Source organism: Sciurus carolinensis, unplaced genomic scaffold (genome assembly GCF_902686445.1).
Source record: "Sciurus carolinensis unplaced genomic scaffold, mSciCar1.2, whole genome shotgun sequence".
Classification (NCBI taxonomy): Eukaryota; Metazoa; Chordata; class Mammalia; order Rodentia; family Sciuridae; genus Sciurus; species Sciurus carolinensis.
Window position 1 is genome coordinate 592,826 of NW_025920218.1, and position 6,097 is coordinate 598,922.

Here is a 6,097-nt window from a genome sequence, read left to right on the forward strand (position 1 = left end):
TGTGTTTGTGTATCTATGTAAACAATTTGATTAACTTAACTTCTCAATGCCTCCCCCATCCTTGCTCCCGGATCCTCTTCCTGGTACACTCTTGGTCTCTCTTCTACTTTCATGGTGTCACCTCCACCAACCCTTCTAGTTTCCACATACAATATTTTCTGAGTCTGACTTATTTCACTCAAAATTACATTCTCCAGGTTCATCAGTTTCCCCACAAATGATACAATTTTGTGCTTTATGACTGAATAAACCCCATTGTGTATGTGTGTGTGTGTGTGTTTGTATATAATATTTTCTTTATCCATTCATTTGTTGACAGACATCTAGGCTGATTCCATAACTTGACAATTGTGAATTGTGCTGTGGTAAACATTTGTATGCATATTTTTTTAAAGTCTACTGACTTTTATTCTTCTGGATAAATACCAAAGAATGACAGAACTTGATCATATGGTGGTTCTACTTTTAGCCTTTTGGGGAAGCTCCATACTCATTTCTACAGTAACTATACAAATTTAAGTCCTCATCAACTGTGTATAAGTGTTTCTTTTCCCCACATAATTTATTGTTATTTGTATTCTTCTTGCTTGCCATTCTAACAGGAGAGGGAATCTCAGTGTAGTTTTAATTAGCATTTTCTTAATTGCTAAACAAAGGTGGACATTTTTTAATGTGTATTTCTTTTGATAAGTACCTGTTCAGTTCATTTGTACATGTATTGATTGAACTATTTGTTTTAATGGTGAGTTTTTATATTTCTTTATTCATTTGGGATATTTATTTTCTGAAGGGTGGCTGCCAAAGATTTTCTCCCATTCTATAGGTGGTCTCTTCACTCTGATAATTATTTCCTTTGTTGTACAGAAGCTTTTAAATTTGATGCTGATTTACTGATTCTTCATCATATTTCCTGAGTTAGACCTGTTATTTCTTTCTCTTGCCTCATATTTCCTGAGGTATAGTGGTCCTATTCAGGAAATCTTTGCCTGTGCCAGTATATCAAAGAGTTTCCCCAATTTTTTCTTCTAATAGTTGCAAAGTTTTTGATCTAATACTTTTGCCTTCACTTAATTTTAGAGTTTCCTTTTGTGCAGGCTAAGAGATCTGTATCCATATGGATCCATAAGGATATCTAGTTTTTCTAGGACCACTTGTTAAATAGACTTTCTATTCTTCCATGTAGGTTTATGTCAGTTTTGTCAAGAGTCAGATGACTATAGCTGTGTGGGATTGCTTCTGTGTCTTCTACTCTGTTCCATTGCTCCATGTGTCTGTTTTTATGCCAGTACCATGCAGTTTTAGTTACTATGGCTCAGTAGTATAATTTGAAATCAGGTACTGTGATGCCTCCAACAATTCTCAGCATTGCTTCAGCTATTCTGTGAGTTTTGTTCCTCCATATGAGTTTTAGGATTGTTTTTTCTAGATCTGCAAAGAGTGTCATTGGTATTTTAATAGGTATTGCATTCAATCTGTAGATCACATTTGGTAGTATGGCCATTTTAATGATATTAATTCTGACTATCCATAAATATGGGAGCTCTTTTCATCTGGTGTCTCCTTTTATTTTTCTTTAGTGTTTTATAATTTTTAATGTAGAGGTCGTTCACTTTCTTGGTTACCCTTATTCCTAGGTATTTTTTAAAAACTATTGTGATTGGAATTGGTTTCCTGAATTTATTTCTCAGCAAATTCACTATTCGTGCATAGAAAAGTTGTTGATTTTATATTGATACTTTACAGAATTTTTTTTATCACATCTATAAGTCTTGTGGGGGAAACGTTAGGGTTTTGTAAGCATAAGATCATATTATCTGCAAATAGGAATAATTTGAATTTTTCCATTCCTAATTATAGACCTGTTATTTCTTTCTCTTGCCTAAGTTCTCATTTTTGTTTGATCCTAAGTATTACTATTAAACTATATAGGGTTTTAAAAGAAATAAGAGGAAGCAAAAATAAATGAATAAAGAAGGGTAGAGAGAGAGGGAGAAAGAGGCAGAGAGTGGCTGAGAGGAGGCGGGGGCGGCAGAGGCTCATTGGTGGAGGAGTTGAGAAAGAACGAGGGACGCAGCAGGTCAAAAGGAGAGCCGCGCTCCAAAGAGGCGGCGGCCTAGGCTGGAAGAGGAGGAGGAGGGAGGAGGAGAAGGGGGAGGGAGGAGGAGGGGGAGGGAGGAGGAAGAGGACGGGGAGAGGGGAGGCGGGGAGAGGGGACGGGGAGGAGAGGGAAGGTGGCGGGAAGGAGGTTGGAGGAAGCTGCGGTTTGGGGTTGGCGCTAGCCCCAGGAGCTCACCTCACCTCATACTGTGGGAGAGCGGCTGGCTGCTCCTGGAAGTTGCAGGGTCCGGAAACCCGGGCGGGGTGCAGCCACAGCTGCCATAGGGGCGGTGGGGAGGAGTAGGGAGTGGAGGGTGGGCGGGGTTCGGGAGGGAGGGACAGGCTAGGCGGAGTGAGCTGGGAGAACCCAGCGCGGTTTGTGGACCCTGAGCAGGTGGCGCCAAGGCCAGCCACAACAGCCTGGGGAATGCAGGAGGTTGGAGCAAGTAGAGATCCTGAAGAAATTAATCTAAAGGGTCCTGACCATGAAGAATCTGAACCACATTGCGGAGGACAACTTCACCCAGGATTTCATGTGACTCAGGCCACCCTCCAATTCCCAATGCTTCTGCCTCAGCCCTCCCAAGTAGTTGTGATTACAGTGACAGCTTCACTAGGCGACAAAGGAATGTTGTGATTAAGAAGATTAGGTTCCAAATATAGAACAGAAAAGATTTATCCCACAGCTACTGGAGAAAAAGAAGAAAATGTTAAAAAATAACTGATAGAAGGACATACCGCCATTCTATTAGAGCTAAGTTGACCTTAAAGACTCCTTTCTCAAGATTCAGACTATATCATTGTAAATTTTATTAAGGGTGTCTGTGGGCCAAAACCTTGTGTGGTGACACAAGGACCTTTAGCAAATACAGTGATTAATTCTTGGATGAATGGGAGTGCAATGTTGTAATCATTGTAATAACCTGTCCAGATTTTGATATGGGAAGGAAAAAATGTGAGCGCTACTGGCCTTTGTGTGAAGACCCTACAACATTAGTACCATTCAAAATTTCTTGTGAAGATAAACAAGCAAGGACAGACTACTTCATTAGGACACTGTTTTTTGAATTTCAAAATGAATCTTTAAGCTGTATCAGTTTCATTATGTGAACTGACCAGTCCATGATGTTCCTTCATCATTTGATTATATTCTGAATATGATAAGCTTACTGAGGAAATACCAAGAGCATGAAGATGTTCCTGTATGAATCCATTGCAGTGCAGGTTGTGGAAGAACAGGTGCCATTTGTGCCACAGATTATATGTGGAATTTACTTAAAGCTGGGATAATACTAGAAGAATTTAATGTATTTAATTTAATACAAGAAATGACAACTCAAAGGCACTCTGCAGTACAAAGGAGCAATATGAGCTTGTTCATAGAGCTATCACCCAACTGTTTAAAAAACAACTACGGGTATATGTAATTCATGAAACCCAGAAAATTGCTGAGGAAGGGAATGAAATTAGCTCTGAAAGTATGGTCTGCTCCATAGATAATGGAAAAATAAGATTCTCCTCCTTCAAAACCACCAAGGACTCATAGTTGCCTTGTGGAAGGGGGTGCTAAGGAAGAAATACTGCAACCACCCATCTTGACACCTTGTTTCCCTTTAGCTTTTCCAACAGTCACTACTGTGTGGCAGGACAATGGTAGATACCACCCAAAGCCAGTATTGCAAGAGGCTTCCTCAGAACAGCACTCAATAGACCTCAGTATTTTTCCAGGGAAAAAAATGAATCAACTATTGAACAAATAGATAAAAAATTGGAGTGAAATATAAGTTTTGAGATTAAGAAAGTTGCTATCCAAGAGGGACCAAAAAGTTTTGTTGGGAACACACTCTTGAATAGGAGACATGCAAATAAAATTAAATCTGCTTTATTTTGTATAATTTATAAAATCTCTAAGTCACAGGAGTTAAGTTCAGGGGATCTAAAAGTTGATGATTTCTCCGAATTCTTATGTGGACTGTAGTGCAGTACAGTTGAACAAAGCTCCTCTGTTATTGCACCAGAAGAATCACTGAAGAATTTAGACACACTTCCCAGGTCAGACTGCCTTCCTCTTGATAAGCAAGGGCATGTAATGTGGTCATTTCATGGACCTGAAAATGCCACACCTCATTCATCTGAAGGCAAATCCTCAGATATTCACTGTCAAACTATGAAAACTGAATTTAACACTGAGCCCTACAGCACAAGTTGAAACCTTTGATATTGTGGATCATCAAAATAGTTCACCTCTATTCAGAGCACCTCTTAGTTTTACTAATCCTCTTCACTCTGATGACTCGGAGTCAGATGAAAGGAAATCTGATGGTGCTGTGCCCAAGAATGAAACTAATATTTAAACAAGTGCCACGGTTTCTGCTGCCACTAGTACTGAAAGCATTTCTACTAGGAAAGTATTGCTAATGTCCTTTGCTAGACATGATATGGCAGGAATGATATACATTTGGGTGAGGAAAAAGATGGTGATGTTAGTGAAGATTCACCACCACCCCTACCTGAAAGAACTGCTGAATCTTTGTATTGGCAAGTGAACATAATACATTTATAAGAGAAGAATGAAATGAACTTCAAATTCAGGAATGGTCTGAACAAAGAGTCTAAAGGCTTGATAACCTCTGGAAATGGAAAATGTGATCATCCATTAGGAGGCATTCACACAGAGACTTGTACAGAATGTCCACCTACTTTCAGTGACAAGAAAGCTCAAATAGCAGAAAGTTCAACAGAAACCAAGAGACTGGTTTTGGTAATCAATGTGGAAAACCCAAACACTTTCAGAATGAACATGATTCAAGAAACTAAAAGACATTTTAAATTGTACTGGAAAATTTAAGTGCCACTAAAGCCAGATTTATAGTATTCCATCTTGAAAATGTGGGACTAACAGCAATGTATATTGTTACCATAATATTACTTTGCTGGGACCATCTACCTGCTTTAGGAAAAAGTATTACATATTGTTTATTTTGTAACTTCAAGTATTATTGCCTTACTATCTCTTAATCCTGTTGCACACTGCATGTAGACCTGTTAATATGGTAATATTTTCAGGATAAATTGAGTTGAAGGACTACTCTTTTGCTGTTTTATCATATATGCATTATTTTGTATATGTAAAGGGAGAGTAGGTATATGATTTGATAAAGTTGCAGTCATAAAATATTATTAAAAGAAGATGTAAGAAATTTTGCATGGTCTAAATCATTGTGTAATTAATTGTAAATTATTTGTTCTGAAGTTTTAGAAAATAGTTTCTGAATTTAAAATCACTGGATTCATGCAGCCAGCATTGCAGGTTGTCAGGAAACAAAGACTGCAATAATAATGCATTTTGCAAATTGTAAGCAAAATTATTTTTTATTACATGCTAATTGTCATCCTAATTGTTCTTGTTTTCATCTAGTCATGGAGAATCTATAAGTGCCTTGGAACAATATTGAATTATCTTGTGTGTGTGTTACTTTAATATTTGAACTCAACTGGGATTAGAAGACTATCAAAATATATGTATGTTTCAGGATATTTGATCTGTCATTTAAAAAAAACAAAAACAAAAAAAGGGAGGGGGTGTGGAGAGACTGAAGTGGATAATACCAGAATAGACAGGAGGAGGAGGAGAAGAAAAGGATGGTGGGAGATATAATGCAGTAATTCAGTGGGTGCCGTAATCCTGGGTTCAATTCCCTGTACGAGGTGGGTGGGTGGGAAGAGAGAGAGAGAGAAAGAATGTTAAACATAAAAAAGATAGACATTAAAACATTTTGTAAAATACATGAATTAGGATTAAAGTATGCAAAGTCAAATAATTGGGGGGAAGAACCTATCGAATAAACACAGTAGACAATTCCAGAAAGAAAATGAACACTAAGGAGTATAAAATTATTCCAAGACAGGTTATTTGAGATAGAGAGATTTCTTACTGGGGTTTCCAGATTTGGATTCTGTCAGGTTCTGGAGGGTGTAGTAAATGCGCATGTCTCCTCAG

At 38.1% G+C, this 6,097-nt stretch overlaps 1 pseudogene; it reads left to right on the forward strand.

The window, feature by feature from the left end:
* Positions 1-1,343: 1,343 nt before the first annotated feature.
* On the forward strand, positions 1,344-4,914 carry LOC124975171 (tyrosine-protein phosphatase non-receptor type 12-like; annotated as a pseudogene).
* Positions 4,915-6,097: the final 1,183 nt, after the last annotated feature.